This window comes from Rattus norvegicus, chromosome 10 (genome assembly GCF_021556685.1).
Source record: "Rattus norvegicus strain SHRSP/BbbUtx chromosome 10, alternate assembly SHRSP_T2T, whole genome shotgun sequence".
Lineage (NCBI taxonomy): Eukaryota > Metazoa > Chordata > Mammalia > Rodentia > Muridae > Rattus > Rattus norvegicus.
The window spans coordinates 84,360,431-84,379,415 of NC_141543.1; the positions used below are offsets into that span (position 1 = coordinate 84,360,431).

At 43.4% G+C, this 18,985-nt stretch overlaps 1 protein-coding gene across 7 annotated transcripts in view; it reads left to right on the forward strand.

Annotated features, from left to right (window-relative positions):
• The window catches only part of Ca10 (carbonic anhydrase 10), a 501,257-nt gene that overhangs the window by 420,896 nt on the left and 61,376 nt on the right, over positions 1-18,985 (forward strand).

Sequence of the window (18,985 nt, forward strand, 5' to 3'; positions counted from 1 at the left end):
CACTCTAGATACAAGCTAGAGCAAATTCCCTTCCTGTTTGCTTATCCGGCAGGCTAGAGATGGGCACTATTGGTGCTTAAAGCAGCTTCCAAGGGAGTGTTTCTCTGATCAATACTCAAGTAAAAACTCCCATCGTTATCATTAGCCCTTCCTATACCTGTGATTTTCAGCATGTGTCTGGTCTGCATGGAGACCAGAAGACTTGAACACCAACTCTCCGAGCCTGTGGCTCAGAAAAAGAATCTCATAGAAGAAATGGAGTCCCATGGGTCTTCGGGGACAGGCATGGTTTGATTTTCACTCTCAAGATAGCCCCTAGAGGGGTTGGGGATTTAGCTCAGTGGTAGAGCGCTTGCCTAGCAAGCTCAAGGCCCTGGGTTCCGTCCCCAGCTCCAAAAAAAAGGAAAAGAAAAGAAAAGAAAAAAAAAAAAAGATAGCCCCTAGAAGTCGTGTTTTCACTTACAAAATCTCCATGCTTTAGAGAGCATGGAATTTGGTTTGTTTTTTGTTGTTTTGTTTTGTTTTGTTTTGTTTTGTTTTGTTTTTACTTTGAGGAGCTCTCGTGATAATATTTCGAGAAAACAGAATAGAAAGAAAAAATTTACCCATGAACCTCCAGCTCAACAAATCAAATTGCTTTTTTTTTTTTTTTAATTTCCCAAATTCAGCTCAAAGATATTTTAGGCAAAGGCGAAAATGAGTAATGACACTTCATTTGGAGACTTTTGGATTTCCCTTTACCTTAACAAGAAGATGGGAACACGGACCCATTCTATCACTTTGTGGGTAACTGATGCTTACAGAGAATCAAATGCATTCCAAACACTCGTGTTATTTGATACTACGTAGCTCAGCTAGACCTTCCTAGTGCATATGAGAAAAAACAAAACAAAAACAAAAACAAAAAACCCGACTTCCTTAAGTAGAAAGTAAGTGTAAAGAACCGCTAGGTTGTAGCATGAGTCCTAGCCAAAGAATTAATTGGTTAGGCGATTCTTTTATATAGTCTATTAATTCACTGGAATGGGACGTGTCTGCCACCCTGCAAGGACAGCTACATGGCCACACTTAATTTAAAGTAGCCCTCTTCAAAATCCCTCGCACTTTCTAATACTAACCGTTCTTCTCCGGCCTCCTCCCAAATCCCCCTGCTGTCTCACACTCCATCAGGTGGGTCTGTTTGCTGCCATTCTGCCCCAGGCCCACACAGCCTCACAGCACTACAGGGATCCGGGACTTGGGGCAAAGTTGTCAGAGCCATTGGCTTCTCTCACAGGTGCCTAGAGCGATGCCATGCGCGCTGTGGACACCCAGGAAACACGAGCGGACTGGCTGCAGTGGTGCCCAGCTAATGAGTACCAGGCTTTTTATCTGTGCTCAGAAATAGGAGGACAGATGGAGAAGAGGGGGAGAACAGCTTCACAAGGAGGCTCAGCTAGCGCTCCACCAGCACGCTCGTCAAGCATAAAGGATTCTGATTTCAGAGTAGATAAAAGGGTCAGCAAGAACCCTATATGAATGGCAAGTATGTTTAAAAAAAAAAAAAGATTCCGGTCTGATTCTGTTTTTCTCACATCAAAGAAGAGATGAACTGACTGGGTTTAAAAAAAAAAAAAAGAAAGAAAGAAAGAAACTTCCCCAGTGACCTAGAAGAAAATACACACATTGGTAATTCTTTGAAATTACAAGACATTACTTCCCTAAAATATGTGTCTTTTCCATAGCTAACTGTAGAATCACTTAGTGTACAGCATGCCCAGTTCCCACGTGGTACCAAGCGGCAATCCTGTCCCATGCTGCGTCTCCAGCACCAAGAGCACCCACTAGCTGTACATGTCCTTAGAGAATACATCCCACTCTTGGACCTCTTGCTTCAATGTCATGACTCACCAACCAGATTCAGTCTCATCCTTTGGACTCTGTACTCAGGCTTCTGCCAAACTCGACCCATCTTTCTCACCATCCATGTATGCTAGACTAGCCTGACAACACACACTCCTGGGTTTCACTGGACCCTGACATCACTTGCCTGAGCTGTCAATTAGATTACTCTGTCATGTGTCCCAGTCCTGTGAGTGGAAACTCTTTTTTTTAAAAAAAAGATTTATTTATTTTATTTATATAAGTACACTGTAGCTGTCTTCAGTGCACCAGAGGGGGACATCAGATCTCATGACAGATGGTCATGAGCCACCATGTGGTTGCTGGGATTTGAACTCAGGTCCTCTGGAAGAACAGTCAGTGCCCTTAACCACTGAGCCATCTCTCCAGCCCAAGTGGAAACTCTTAATGATTCATTGATAAAAACTGAATACAGTTCGGTACTCTAACTGCATCTTCCTAGTCAAGTACTCTTGTCTATCTATACAAAAAACAAAAATGAACTTTATAAGGAGTTTTTTAGTTCTTGGATGACAATAATTGAGTAAAGGATGGGTACCAGATTAGTTGAGACAACAATCTGCCTTTAAGAACTGACTGCTGTGGCCAAATGAGGAAGGACCAAAACAATAAAGGCAAATAAGTTTAAATCCCAGCCCTGCCAATGGCCATAAGGCCTTGGGCAAGTCACTTGCTGATCTAGGCTTCATTTTCCATTCATAAAATGAAAAGGTTGCACCACACGATCTTCCAAATGCCCTCCAGATTTAATATACTTTGATTCTTTTATTACAAGTCTGCCTTTCTCAGATTCCATTTTCTCATTTGGAAAATAATGATAATATGTCTGGTCCAAATTTCCTCTCAGGGCTATTGTAAGTGTCAAATAAGAAAATGCATGAAAGTCCGGGCACATTGTTAATTTGGGTGAGTGGGCAGGGAATAGGAAGGCCCTGAAGCCATCATGCAACTCACTGCTCCTCCTTGGTGAAATTCCCGGTCTGAGCTGTGACTGTGAAAATGCAGCCCTCTTCCTCTTTTGTCCAATTAAAGAATATTTTCAATGCATACAAAGTATTTTCAGATTTGTAGGAAGCCTACACAAAACCTGATGCAAATCTGATACTCATTAGAAGAAAAACGTGTGCTAGGGAGATAGGGGTGTCAGCGAGGTACTTGCTTTGCCAACATAAGGACCTATGTTCAATCCATACAAGCCGTGTGTGTGTGTGTTGTGTGTGTGGGGGGGGGGCTCACTCGTGCACACACTGCATGCTCATGGTATAATCCCAGCACTGGGAAGATGGAAACAGAAGGATCCTAGCCTGCTAATCTATTCTATGAGTTCCAGGACAACAAGAGATCCTGCCTCAAAAGGAAAAGAGAGAGCTAAGGTTCTTTCCTAGTCTCCCTGTCCACTCGTTCAGACATGGGCACATGTACCCACTCACTGATGAAAACACACAGACACACACACACACACACACACACACACACACACAAAAGAAATGTCATGTACTGTCCTGGTTTGCTTTTTGTTGCTGTTATAAAACACTAGCCAAAACCAACCAGGGTTGGGGGAGAGCTTATTGGTCAAAAACTCAAGGCAGGAGCTTGAAGCAAAAACTCTGAAGGAATGCTGCTTACTGCTTTACTCCCCCTGCTCATGTTCAGCCAGCTTTCTTATACAGCCCAACACACAGCTGCCTAAGGGTGGCACCAAGCAGAGTGGGCTGGCCCCTCCCATGCCAATCATCAATCAAGACCATGCCTCTCGTACATAATTGCAAGTCAGCAGAATAGAAGCAATTCTTCAGTTGATGCTCTTTCCTCAAAAGCCAAGTGGGTCCAGCTGACAACGAAGACTAGCCATCACACATATCCACTTAATTGGGATAGACCTTAATATTGGAGCAAAATCATGGGCCAATGGAATCAAGTCACTGTTACCCCAAACAAGTCACTCCAGTAACTCTGCTGCTCTATAAAAGGAAGTAAAAAACACTGCCTTGCTGTAGTAGGCTTCCAAAGATGGGAGCAATCTATCACATAGATTACTCCAGTAACACAAAAATTCAGTTTACTCTGTCCTGCTGACTTAAGCTATCTCTGGCTATAATTTACAGCTAATCACACATGCTATTACCTCAGCCCTTAGGAGGTAAGGGTAGGAAGATCATAAGATTGAGGCTAGCTCAAACTTGGATGCTTGAGGCTAGCTTGAAATACATACTCAGACTCTGTGCCCCCCCTAACCATCAACTGCCTATGAATTCTCAAGGCTAGGTGGGGCCTTATCAGGATATTGGAGGGCCCTATTTTGTGTAGATCTTGTGCGGGTAATCGCAGCTGCCATGAGATCAAGATGTTCATGGCCACGACATCCCTGTAAGACCAAGTTCCACAACACTCCACCCCATTCTCTTACTCTTAAATGTCCCCTCCCTAGGTAGTTCATGGCTGCTAAGGATGGGAAGACATTTTTCTCCAATGATGTAGAGACTAGTGAGGTGTCCATGTTCTCACTCACGCTCTTGAAAGCAAGTCTAAGGGAAATCACTAGGTTGCCAAAGCTATCATGAAAGTAGAAAGGGGACAAGTTGGAAAGAGGAAGGAGATAAATGTAAGTGGGAAGGGGACAACGGATAAATGTGATCAAAATATATTATACGCATATATGAAAGTGTCATAGCCAAACCCAACATTATGTCTAATTAATACCGGTAGCGAAACAGTTAATAGTTACACATATTCACATTTGAAACTAGAGGTCTCAAAAGATTTAGGTGTCATATAAGAAGAACCAGAGACACAGCTCAAATGTATTTCCTATTATGCTAAACTATTACTGTCTTTCTTATTGTCTCAGTGATAGAAAAACCAAAGCTCAGAGACAGCATGTCTGTTACAGTCCTGGTCTGAGAACCACACTCTGTCCTATCTGACCTCATAGCCCACCTCACTGCTTCCTTAAAAGGCTGGGAAGCCCAGATTCATTGCCAACTGTACATACTTAACTCCTTAAATCCCTCAAACCTAAGATTGAGACACTGTGAGTAAAAGTGGGTCTTGCTCCCTCTTGGACACTTTGGAAACTTTTAAGAAATGTTCCTGAGACTGACTGTGTCCCACCCCCATGCTAGATGCTGGAGCTACCAGGGGAAAACAGCATGGACCTGGCCGTGGATTCTTGGTGATTTAGCTACAAAGTCAACTTGGCAGCAACAACCTGAGTTCAAGTGTTACCTCAGTTGGGTGATGAATGATAGCATGACTTCACAAGTCTTGTGAGGATGGGTTGAAAAGAGCAGAGAGGGAGCCATCTGAAAGTTTAAAAATTTATGCTCACATACATCAATTTGCAAGTGATGGCATGCATCATTTATGTGGGGGTTTGGTGGCATTTGTTTTATTCAAAGCCCATTTATGCTGAACTTTCACCAGTGTTGTGCGAGTCTTTACAAGTCATCAAATCCATCTTCTCTGTAGTGTAATTCGATACACAAGCTGGTGTGTGGAATGCTGAGGCAAGCACTCAGGGACTGAGGTGAAATCAGGTGGAAAGGTCTGATGGTTGTGGAAATAGCCATTGCTCCTGGTCTACTATAGCAAACGAGATGGCAAGAGACTTCCTCCCCACCACTGTGTGAAGTGTAGAAATGGTTTTTCCTTGTCTCATTCAATGATCAAGTTTTGTGATCTCTGGTTGCCAAATACTAAGGGGATTTCTCCTTACCAGCAACCCAGGAATCAGTCCTACAGCAGATGCCAGCTAGATAGTCTCTTGTTCGATTCTGTCATGATGAAGTCAATATGGATGCAGCATCAGATCCCAAAGATTGAGGACTCAGTCTCACAACGTTGTCTCCATTTCATAGGCCAGCAACAAAATACAAATTGTGACCTGTGCTTGATCGGTGCTATGAGGTTTCCACAAATACTCCTGTGAATTTAATTTGCTACAACAGCTCTCAAAAATTAAATATATATTAGAGGAGGAGGGGGAGAAGAAAGAGGGGGAGGAGGAGGAGAAAGAAGAGAAAGAAGAGGAGGAAAAAGAGGAAGATGTTCACATTTTTTGAGGCAAAGGTGTCTGTAGCCCAGGCTCAAGCTCACTGTGTAACCTAAGCCATCCTTGAACTCCTAACCTCCTCTAATTTCATGCACTCAATTCTAGTTATAGGCATGAGCCACCATGGCTGACCTAGTGGTGTTCTATAAGAGGATTAAAACTGGTGCACATGAACAGCTGGTTGGCCCAGCGGCAGAGGGCAGGGTAGGAAAAGAGGTAAGAAGTCTCCATACCCACTCCTGCTGCACCGCTCCCCATCCTGTATGTGTTCAGTCACCCAGAAGCTTCCCACACCCATTCGGGAGATTCATAATGAAGGCTTCACTACACAGGTATGATGGATTCATTCATTGGCTGACCGTGATCAGTTCAACCTTCAGCCCCTCTCTCCTTTCTAGAGGTTGGAAGTGGAGCTGAAATGATATAGTCTGTTCTCCTTGTCACTAGTCCCTCATCCTTGCTAGCCAGATACTAGAAAGAGCCACCCCGTTGGAACAAAAGATGCTTCTCATGGCTGAGAAATTCTCCTGGATCTAGAAGTTTCTGTGTCAGGAACCAGAGGTGAAAGGCCCAACACTAAAATAAAGACGCCATCTCCTGCTCTGTGTTGAGAGTCAGGACCTAGGCTAAACAGTGCAACCAAAGACTCTTTTAGTACTTTTGTCACCCAGAGATCACATGGGCATTTGGAGCTCTGTGTCAGGGACTGGGGCCAGGGAGGGTCTGTATATTTCGTATCGTACAAGTAGGTTTCTGAAGATGGCAGCAAACAGTAGGACTGTAGTTCATTTTCTCATGTCCTAGCGGGCCTAAGATGGCCTTGCTTACAAATCCAAAGCTAAATATAATCCTGGTAAGTAAATGCTAGATTCATCATGACCTTGGTGAGCCCCAGGCTTTCTGTTGTATGGTAAAAAGAGAATTCCCTACCAAGTAGCAGGGATTAAGGGTGAAAAATGTATAGGCAAGAATTTCATATTGGCTTAAACATTTTTTGATGCCAATTCAGTTCAATGGGAAGACACCATAAGTCTATATGCTCTCCTATAAGATAACATGGAGGAACGCTGGCTAGTTGATATTCCCAGATTTGTACATTAATAAGTGATGGCATCATTCTTTTTTTTTTTTACTACATTGATGACATCACATAAGAAGCAGCCAGGGTTCAGCGTGACTTTGAACAGGGGTGGGAAAGAAAACTTTTGTTGGGTATTTTTTTCCTTCTGAATAAATGTCACTTTGTGACCCAGGAGAAGGAACCATGAACACTGCAAGAATCCTTTTTGTAAATAGCTTCCTGCCTCAACTCTATCTCTTCTCTCCAGATCACCAATTATTTCCCTAATCTAGCCATCCCCATGTCCCTGGGGATCTGCCACTCCAACCAAATTCCTCTGAAATGAGTCAAGGACTATAATGTACCATCCAACCTCACTTTCTGCATCAACGTTAGAGGAAGAATCCCTGAGCGAGGTGAACCTGGTGGCCTATACCAGAGGTGGGGACACAGGGGGCTACAGGAGAGAAAATGATGGCCACGCTAATGTAGTTTTGCATGTTTATTGTATTGTATTTGTTATGAAATACAGAATTCTAAGTGCAACAGCTTAGAAACTGGCTCCTCCCTCAAAGTGTTTTAATGTCCCATTACTACATTGAACTTAGACAATGAGAATAAGAAGACTAAAAAGCCAGAGCCCTGATAATAAGTCAATACTTTGAGAGAGGGCTCTTGCATCGACGGACTGTGATATGGCTTTATTCTGTGAATAAGAGGTACCTTAGCTGGCATCTCAAAGAGAGCCCATGAATTCTCATTCACTCCTGCCCAGTGTCTTCTCAGACCAGAGATAGTCCCACAGATCTAGATGAGGGTATAGCCTCCTGAATATTCCCTCTTTTGGTGGATGAACTGACTCCTTCACTCTCTATTCAAGTCCACTCTTGCCTACATTTTATGCCATTTCTCCCACCTGCCCAGAACCAGTGAAAAGCAGCAACAATGGCACTTGTTGCCTACTCAACCGTGTCACCTATGTAGAAATCATGGCAGTCTCTACTAAAGGCATCCCTGTCACACATCTGAAGAAAGTCCAACCTTGTAAGATAGCCCAAAGAGCCCCAGAAGGAAGAAGCAAATTATTTTCTTGGTCGAATTGCCATGTTTAGCCTTCTATATGTTGCCCTATTTGAGTTTCATATACCCCATGAAAAAGTAGATACCGTTCTTATCCAGAGGAAAGGAAGTGAGAGGATGCCTAACTTGACAAAGGTTATGTAGAACAAATGTGTGGAACCAGTGCAAATTTCCTTTGACTATAAAATCTGCTTATTCCTTATTGAGCATTTCCTCTTAGAGACAGAGATGGTAACACAGAATATCAGGCCCTGCCTCCCAAACTCACGAAATTCCAGAAATACATTTTGTGGAGGCCTCAGGCTGATGCCAGTGCACGAATAAGCCTGTGTGTGGTAGCCTCTTCCCTCCTCCTAGTCATGCCTGAATCCCAGCCATTGGCTCAGTCCCTTAACCAAGAATGGCAATAACACCATTCGTTGAGAGAGCCATCTTGAGAAGTAGCACCCGATTCTTCTAGAAACTCTAAAACAGGAAAATACCTCCAGCCTCTGAGTTCTTGTTCAGCTAAGTCTCTGTCTGTGATGACCTTCTAATCTGAGCCCACAAAGAGCTTCCCAGCCTGAGAAGAAAGAGGGCATCTATGGTGATCATGACAGATCGCCAGGCAGCTGCAACACTGACATGGGCAGGAACTAAGCCCATGTCCCATCCAGACAAATCCACCCTCTCTCCCTTTGCATGTATGGCAGGTGATAAGATATGTTATCTTGTTTGGGCCAACACAATAGAGGAGAAGCTACTCCACACGCTGTGAGAAGAGAAGCCCTGTCTGTGTACAGAGACCTCAGAGGTGGCACTGTACACATGTCTTTATATACAGCTTATGATTTCCCTAGCTAAGAGCCTGACCTGCACACTGTGTCGGGAATACTCACTAAGTCTCCTTGCTTTATACAGCAGCCCTCACTCCTAAAAGAATGTTCTGTAGATCAATACTAATCCATGGTACCTATCAACAGCACAACCCCAGTCCGAACTCACCTTCTCTTTACAAAATAAACTTTTATTCCTACAGGCAGCTAATCTTGTAGTTTTAAGTGTCTATTCCTGCACTACAGGCCCTGTGCCAAAGAAAAGTATTTCAGGGGAAGAAAACCAAATTACTAAGCATTTTTGGGTGCTGTATTTCCTGATTTTCACAAGGACCCTGTGACGTTGCGTTGTCTCTACTTTCAAGACGCAAAGCTTCATAGTTAATGAGAATCCATACCAAGGTTTTAAAAGCCAGGCCTTCTGCTAAGACTCAACCGCAAGCCAAAATTCTTCAAAGAATGTTGTTAAAGCATTTGGAAGGGGCATGAAAAGAGTTCTGTGCCCAGCTAATGCAATATGAAACCCGCTTGCTATCAATTAAACACATGTTGTATACTGGCTAGGTTTTTATCAACTTGACAGAAGTTATGGTTATCTGGAAAGAAGGAACCTCCATAGCTGGAGAGATGGCTCAGTGGTTAAGAGCGCTGACTGCTCTTCCAGAGGTCCTGAGTTCAAATCCCAGGAACCACATGGTGGCTCACAACCATTTGTAATGGTATCTGATGTCCTCTTCTGGTGTGTCTGAAGACAGCTACTGTGCGTACTCATATAAATAAAATTATTAAAAATATTTTTAAAAAGAAGAAGGAACCTCCGTTGAAAAACTACCCTCTCAGATTGGCCTGCAATTGGTTAATGATTGATGTTGAGGGGCCTTATCCCACTATGGGTAGTGCCATCCATGGACTGGTCCTAGGCTGCATTAGAAGGAAGGTTGAGGTTCTGTAGAGATGGCTCAGTGGTTAAGAGCGCTGGCTGCCCTTTCAGAGGACCTAGGTTTGATTCCTACCATGCAATGGCTGCTCATAACCAACTCTATGTAACTCCAGCTACGGAGGAGCAGATGCCCTCTTCTGGTTGCCATGGGCATTGAATATACATAGCACACACACATACCCATACACGTTAAAATATTTTAAAAACAAAATCATTTTTAAAAAGAAGGAGGAGGAGGAAAAAAATCAGGCTGAGCAACCCATGGGAGCAAGCCAGTAAGTAGTACTGTTCTGTCATCCCTGTGTCACAGAAGCATGTGCCAAAACATAGCCTTTCCTGCCTAAGTCCTGATGTTTCATCGCAGTACGAAAAGGGAAACAGAAGGTGTGGGTTCACCTCTTTCTTAATATGTAAACCAAACAGGGTCTGGAGCCTGGAGGTGCTCAAACTACAAACCAACCTCATTCATCACAGGCAAATGTGGACCCTGGTCTTCTCTAGTAATCACTTCGGAATCTCAGTGAGGCGAGAGGTCCTTAGTGCAGTACTGTAGAGCTCCCACCCCTACCCAGACCAAGGGGATCTCTGCTGTGATTTTGATTACACCTCACAACCGATAGAAAAGCATCCTTTTCCTGGAAAACTGCTGTAATGGTATGTACCCAGAAGGCTACTCCACACCCTGGCACTACCACCAGCACAGAAACCCAGAGCCAACAAGTACATGACACAGAACTAGAAAATACCAAGGCTTCTTATCTTGTTTGGAGTGGGACTAGCATACACAGTACGTCCTCCAGTGCTGCCACGGGGCTCAGCTATCTGCGACTGAGTAGAGAGCTTGACTTGTACATTGGACTCCTACTCTGTTCTCTCTCAATCCTCCTTCCTCTGAGAAAGTATTCTCAATGACTTCCTGACCTGAGCAAATCTCGGGACTTATAGAAAGAGAACCCAACTCATCTGCCTGTCTTCTACATCAGATTCTCAAACAGCCCCTATGTCGTGTCTTCATCCATTCAGAAGGTGCCTTCTGAAGTTAAAACCAACAAGATCTATTTGTGTTTTACTGGTTTTGTTGGCATTGAGGGTAAGGAGACTGGTCTCTTAAAATACTCAGGGCTGCTAAATACACACAGTCATTGCCACTTTCCTGACTGCCCATCGCTGAGTATCGGGAGAACATCCCATCTGCTGATGGGTGCCTTGAGTTTTTGCTTTTGAGTTATGGAGTTAACCCACATGTGAGCCGCATTGAAAATTAATGCGCCTCTCGTCTGATCATTTTCCTAGAGCCTTTGGTGAGGCTGATGTTGAGCTTCTCAGATAGTTATCTGGTCTTGGGTTTGGGGGTGGTTTTTTTTTTAATTTTGTTTTTTTTTTTTAACTCCTTTCATATGCTGAGATTTCTGTCTGTGAGTTTAGCTTCAAGTCTACCGAACCATTTAATTAACTTAAGTGTTTAAACTTCTAGAGGTGTTGATTGATTCTAATCAGTATTTTCGGCTCCTCTAATTGAAGGCTTCCTCTCTTGGACTATTGTCAGTGAAGCAAGAAATATTTGTTCAAACAAAAAGCAAAATATTGCTTAGTCTTTGGCATGATCTAACACAAATTTACTTCGGCCCATAATTGCATGAACGTGGGGGGGGGGGAGGCCCAAATGAAGCCAATTTCTGCTTCCTTTGAAGAAAGAGAAGCAGCACCAGGAAGAGAACAATACCACAGGCCCAGGGAGAGAGCTCTTACCACCTCTTCTCCCTCACCAGGACTTGAGTTTCCAGGTAAGCTCCTTCCTTCAAGTCTGACAGTTTTCCCTCTTCCTGGAAAACTCCGCTTGGGGGCATGTTTTGAAGGGACGCCAGCCACCTAGAAAAGGTGACTTTCTCTTTTTGACAACTCCTAGCTAGAAAAACAAACCACCCCACCCCACCTCCTTTAGCCACGCCCCCCAGGCACAGGCAAACCACCTGTTGAGCAAGTCTGTCTGTGGATGATGAGGAGAGAGACAGGACTTTCTCATCCAGATGTTCAGGCTGCCTAGGAGTTACTCTGTGTTTGTTTGCCCTTTAAAGTTTTGTGGGGAGGGGATCCAGTGTCAAGGCAGCCCAGGAAGCCTCTCCAAACCGCAGGCACTTGAAAAGTGGCCTTGAGGCCCTCCCTGCTTGGGCTTCTGAAGACTTGGCTTTCCTATTGCCTTCAAAAAGGTTTTCTGGCAATCTGATCTTGGTCTCTCCTGAGACAATTCTGTTCTCGTTGACTTCATTGGGCACAAAATAATGTATTATGGATATTGCATTTTTTTTCTGCTAAGAAAATGTCAGCTTCTAAACTAGATCAAACCGCCCTCCAGTTCCTCCGTGCTGGCTCATTTTAATTATTGAACCTCTCTCCCTGGAAAGCACACTCTGTGCTATTTGCTAAGACACTGGCAGTTTTAACACAGTTTGGAAACTTTTTTGGAGATTGATCACCTCAGGAAAACAGGCAGCTGATCACTGGAAGAATTCTACAATTGTGATTAGTTTGCTGTGAGGTGACTTGGAAGAAGAGGGATCGATGGGGGCTGGGGAGTGGGGTCTCCAAGCTTCCCCCCCCCCACGCCCCAGCCACCAGAGCTGCTGCTGAGACAATGCCTCTGCAAGCAGCCATAAACCTTTGCTTAGATTCCAGTCAATTCTACAGCGCATGGCTCACTACCACCCCCTTCTCCAAATCTATTGCTTCAGCTACTCCCTCCCAGCCACACCCACTGTCTTTCTTCCTTGGGACCAACCTGAGCTTTTCTCTGCCATTGGCTCTCTGCAAATACTGTCTTACATGGTATGGTCTTCTAGTCTGTGGTTTGCAAGCCTGAGTATACTTTAGAATAAACAGACTATCACTATTGCTAGATCAAGTAAATTGCAACCACCCTAGGCGGTGCAGTCCACCATCTGTATTGGCTGAAAGCTCCCAGGTGATATTAAGGCATTTTAAAAGTTGTGAGCCATTGCCTTTATGCAGCTGTGCCCTCCCGCTGTTCAAGTCACAGATCAAGCATTCTTTTCCAGAAGCAGCCCCTTACCATTCCAACCAAAGCAGTCTGAACTCTGTTCCCTAAAATGTTACATTACTTGCTGACCTCTTTACCTCCATAAAACTCATCACTGTCCAAAAATCTTCTCTAACCTTTATTTATTAGACAATTATCTGTCTTCCAGAGAATGAGCCAAGCCTTATGAGATCAAGTCCTGTTGACTTCTACATTACGGTGTGTGCATGATACACAGTAATCACTCAAAAGATAGTTTCTAGATGAGAGAATGAATAAATGAGTAGGCATATTGAATGAATAAACAAAACAGTGCTTGAGTAAATGAACTTCTATCCTTAGAGTCTAAGTTACTGTCTTTGATGATGTACTTACTGAGAGACACCCCTATCATGCCTGGGAAAATACAGTCGTTCTGCGGACAGCCTTCCACTTCTACCTTTTGTTTTTTTAAGAGAAAGATGCAAAAACATCAGAAACAGCAGCAAATCTACAACTCACTCTCCCAGGTTGTTTATCAAGACTGAGGATTTCATGAAATGCTAGCTAATCTATGATCAGTCCTTCATGTGCCCCATCAGACACCTGCCCTCAGGTCAGCAAGCTAACACTTTGCTGTCTTGTTCTTTCTTCACCAGAGTGCTCAGGTACTTACTTCCCCTCCCTGCTAGTCTCCCATGGAGAAGTATTTTAAGGACTTGGTAGACTCTAATGGGGAGAACTTAAAACAGTATGGAAAGATTACTTGGAGAGATGGCCCAGTAGTTAAGAGCACTGGCTGCCCTTCCAGAAGACCTGGGTTCAATTCCCAGCACTGACATGGTGGCTCACAAGATCTGAAGTTCTTAGTCTTAGGGGATCTGGTGACCCTTATGGCCTCTATAGGCACCAGAAATGCATACAAAATGCTCATACACATAAAATTTAAAAATGAATATATATATATATCATAGAGAAATACAGTTTTCTGGGATCCCTATCCACCTTTAAGTGCCATCTTTTGCTCCCCTCTATCCTCAGCTCTTTTCTGTGTCCACGCCTGCTATACATGCTTCCTTAAGCGTCTTATACCCAAAACTGTCTTCATTGCACCAAACAGCTCATCCTCCCATATTAGAGTCTGATCCATGTTCTACTATAATGCAAGTATGTGCACAATGCCTAGAATGTGAGCAGATATCAAGGCTATCTAAGGTCACATGTGGATTCTGCAGCCCAAAACAGAAGGCTTGGAGATCCTGACTCATGTAAACCCTATAATCCAGACAGTTCCTAAGTATGGGTATATATGGGTATGGATTGCATCCTGATAAATTCATTATCAGTTGAAAAACTGGCGAATTGAAAATGCCTTTTATGCCCTTAACCTCCCAAACATCATCATTTCTATTGGCCTACCTTAAACAGGCTCATAACACATACATCAATCCACAGTCAGGCAAAATCAGCCCTAAGTCTATAGATTACAGACCATCTCAGGGCATTTTTTTACACTGTACTGAAAGTAATAGGAAGAATGGTTATGCCTGACATCATGAACTCAAAAAGCTGTGCACTGGACCCTCTTAAGTGTGAGAACATTTGTACACAGAAGGCATCCATATCCTGAGAAGTGTGATGTCCATTCATTCATTCAATCATTCATATAAGTATTTGATAAATAATGGGCATGTCATTTCCTTGAAGATCTAGTCATTGAATATGTGTCAGCATTTACAGGGAATTACACCATTAAATAAAGCAGCCAGGGAAGGCTCCTTGGGGATGTGGCAGGTGAATAAAGGCTTTAGACCTTTGGCATAATTCCTGTTTGCTGGGAACAAGGAGGCCAATTTTCAGATTTCTTGGTAAAAGGCAATTAGCCCTCAGGCAAAAGTAGGCATGGGGCCTGGTGAGTTGCTTCTTGATCTTGTGCGTTTGGGAGACATGAGTGTGGTTAGCAAAGTTCTTAGCTGGAACAGATCCTGAAAATTTGAGATCACATCTGGGTTTGAGCTGTGTTCTTAGTGTGACAGAAGCCATCAGAGAGTGGAGCCATCAAATTTAGGCTTTTGTTCCCTCAGTCTAGTTTTCACATTGATAGGCCAGAGGCAAGAAAGACTCCAACAGGAGGGTCAGAGAAGAGGCCACTACAGTCACCCGGGAAAAAGATTCTGGCAGCTTAGGCCAGGGCAGTAACAGTTAGATCTGGATACATCCAAAAGAAAGGGCCAGCTGTAGCTGTTCGTGGATTTGGTATGCGGTGAGTAGTGAGAAGAGCTAAACTGTGGGGCCACCAAAAGGAACAGTTACACAGGGGACCAGTTCTGACAAATGAGTCCAGTCTGAAAGCCCATGATGACAGATGGATCCTTAAGTGGGTTTGAAACTATAGCAAAGTGTGTGATTCATTCACTGGGGCAGCAGCTCCCATACAGGGGGCGTGGAGTAGACGCTAGGCCCTGTATCAAGCAGCAGACACACAATTCCATCTCCTCTTCCGGCAGCCCAGTGGTAAAGATGCCATGGCCTCAGGGATAAGGAAATGGGGACCTGGGAAAAAGACACTGCTGGAGCCATAAAATTATCCAGGCCTGTCTGTCAGAATGGGGCTCACAACACCAGGACTCCTAAGTTCCTTTCACCTACACCCAGACTCCTACTTTTTAAATGAACTTAAACAAAAATCTGAACTGCTTCCTTTCATCTTAACCCAGTACCTTTCTAGCTGGGAACTATCCCTCACCCTGGGCAGTAGCATTTTGGCTCATGGGAGTCCTCCCCTTAGACATTTGAGAGAGCCCATGGAGCAAGCAGCAGTAGTTAAGGGAGGACCTTGTTCTTGTACCCTGCAGATTTGCAACCCATTAGTGCCTTGGGGGTGGGGTACACTTTCCTAGTCATATACCAAGATACAAGAATCTTTCTACGGGTGGCACCAACGACATTCCCCGTATTTCCTCAGAAAACTGCTGTGGAAATCATCTGTGGGAAAGGTGCTATCTTAAGGAATCCAATAATTAATCAGCTGGATAATTATTGTTCTTACATACTTGGTAGGCTGGTAGAGCAGCTCATTTTAAATGAGAGACCTCTGTGTTAAGGTTTGGGAAGGTGCATATACTCTAGAGGAAAGAAACATCACTTGTATATCTATAAGCAAAGAGCCAGGCCCCACCCTGGGAGATAAGAGAAAGTCACCCTGCAAAAGGGAGTGAGCGACAATCTGAAGGATAATTCGCTCTTTCTGCGTAAACACAGGGAAAAACACAGTGGTCCAGGTGGAGGCCTTGTAGCAACAGGGACTATGACCAAGTCCCTCAAGGGGTAAAGAAAGGACATCAAGGCTTGATGCAAAATTAGGTAGAGAGAGTTGAGAAGAACTCAAGACTCCATTAAGAATGTTTTTCTTTATCCTAATCCAGACAAGAATGGCTATGAGAGAGAAGAATGAAAGGAAACCTGGCAAGCTTGCCTTTGAGAGAATACACCCGCCCCACATGGTAGAAGGTTGGTTGATGGGAGAAAACAGAAGAGACAACCAACAAGATTATTATACTACCTCCCTTCAAATGGGGATCTTATTTGACACAAAATGAACTTAGGTATGGAATCTTAGTATATTTGACCCAGAAGAAGACTGAAAGTTTTAATCTAATCCAGGCATGATTTATGAATAAAAAAAATGGCCTAGAGAGAAATACTTCCCTTCTCAGAACCGCAAGGTTGACATTCAAATTTGAGTCTTTTGACTTAGTTCCTCAAATGTGTAACCATTGGTTATTTTCATTTTGATGAAACTGGGACTCCTTCAACATATTGATTCTGTTGTATTTAGTATCAAGCCTCTGGTATTTGGCAGGAAAACATACTCCAGGTATGTCAGATAGGTGGGTTGAGGGAGGGATGGATGGATGGATGGATGGATGGATGGATGGATGGATGGATGGTCTTGCTACTATGCTCCACAAACTTCCAGACAGCAGTTGAAAGAGAGTTACTTTCACACTAACCTAGGGAGAAGCATACTTCATGGTCCACCTCCCTAAACATACATCATTTCTAGTCTTTACTACCATTTTTGTCCCACAACATCAGTGAGGTCTTCAAAGACCTCCTTACCCATGTCAGTGTCTAGATACTCTCTTGTCCTGGAAGAAACTGATATAACCACATTAGTTGTTTGGGATGGCAAGCAGCCCAGAATCAGTTAGGTCATGCACTGTCTCCTTATTCCTCCTGGAAAGGAGCCTCGCTTGCTGACTGCCCAAATTGAATTTTAAAAACTCTAATTAGGTCACCATAAAGATTTGCTCTTTTTTTGATGGCCGAAAGCCCAGTTTCCTGAGTGTTTCCTTGGGAGCTTATACTTTGCAACCCCACAACCTCTGTTCATCCACACCTCATGAAAGGGGGAGGGGATCCAAATCAAAGGCTGATACAAGATTATCTCCAGAGACACACATAGGGGTGCTTAGAAAATGGCTCAGGGTTTTTTTCCAAAATATATTCTTTCCTTTAATCCTCACTGCTCTATTGGGGAGGGAGTTTTGCCCCAATTTCATAAGCAGAAAGACTGAGACCATAGTATCTAAGTGCCTTGCTCACTTCAATATTAGGAAACAGATCTACAAGGGGTTTGCCCAGTTTTCTTTTAGTGACGATGACATTCCAAGTGGCATTCCTTCCTGGCTATAGTTATTTAAGATGTGATTATTATAGCTAATGAACAAAGAAAGAGTCATTTGTCACCAAGCTGTTGGTGGATTCAAATTTTGGATAAACTGTTAGAAGGTGGCGGAACTGTAGAAGATGTGACCTAGTTAAAGGAAGCGAGCCATTGGAAGGGTGGGGAACTGTTAAAGAATACAATGGCTATTTGGGGGATCTATCCCATTTTAAGTTATTCTGGAGGACTGGGGGCAACTCAGCAAAATACCGAGAGGAAGGTGAGACCCTGACTAGGAAGAGGGGTCCCAAGTGGGTACAATGACTGCCAGCACCACAGAGAGGAGAGGTTCTAGTGGAGACGGCAAAGCTGGGTTGCATAAGCTTCTGTAGGCTGCAACAGACTCTGTGGAAATGAAAAGCATATGTAAGCTAGAAAGTCTGACAGACTGTCTAATTTGTCATAATAGGGTCCTCCTGGTGAGACATTAGAAACGTGACTGACCCCCAAAAATGCAGAATAATGCAAAATTAATTATGATGTAGCTACACTTTTTGAAATATAAATAATATTGAAAGGATGATGAATTTGAATCTTGGGGCACCGCAGTGCCGAACCCTAGCAAGGTAAAAAACGCCAATACCTTTTTTATTTTTTATATTTTCACAACAACAGGAAATAGTTATTTGTTGAGTATCTTGGGACTCAATTAGCCCATATAGCCAAAGCCCTAAGCCTTTACAGAACTTATTTAACAAAGGGTCTCAAACAAGAAAAGGAAATAGAATAAATATATAGTGGTGTGGGCTAAATTGTGTCCTTCAAAAAGACATCAATTTCTGAACCCAGTATATGTGACCGTGCTTTCACTTGGAAACAACTAAATCTGTATAGATATGCTCTGTGAATTACAGTGAGTTAGGGTGGGCCCTTCCAATGCCTTTCAATTAAAAAAAAACCCTTTAAGAAGAAGGAAATTAAGAAAGGAGAGAAGGGGAAGGCAAGGGTTAGCAGCAACCAACAGAAACTAGGATTAGACATGGGGCAGTTACTCTCCAGAAGAAACTAGTCTTGCCCACACATACATTTTTTTATTTAACATAATTTCGGGTACTCCAGAACTATGAGAGTGATTTCTGATGTGTTAGGTCATTTAAACTGCTTATGGTAACTTGTTCATGGCAACCCTAAGGACTAATGCCTACAGTATACATATAAAGGCAAGTGCTTTTGACCAAAGTGTATGAGAAGAGTAAGACTTATAAGGAGGGAAGTCTAGAGAGGTGCTGAGTAACAGAGATAGGCTTTACCAAGAAGGTGGGGAGTTGGCAAAGGAATGAAGCACATGGAAAATGGAATAAGAGCCACACAGATGGAGGAAGTGGATGCCCAGGAAGCCCTAAGGTGAGATGTAACATGTTCACAGAACACCAAGGAAGCCAATATGACCAGAGA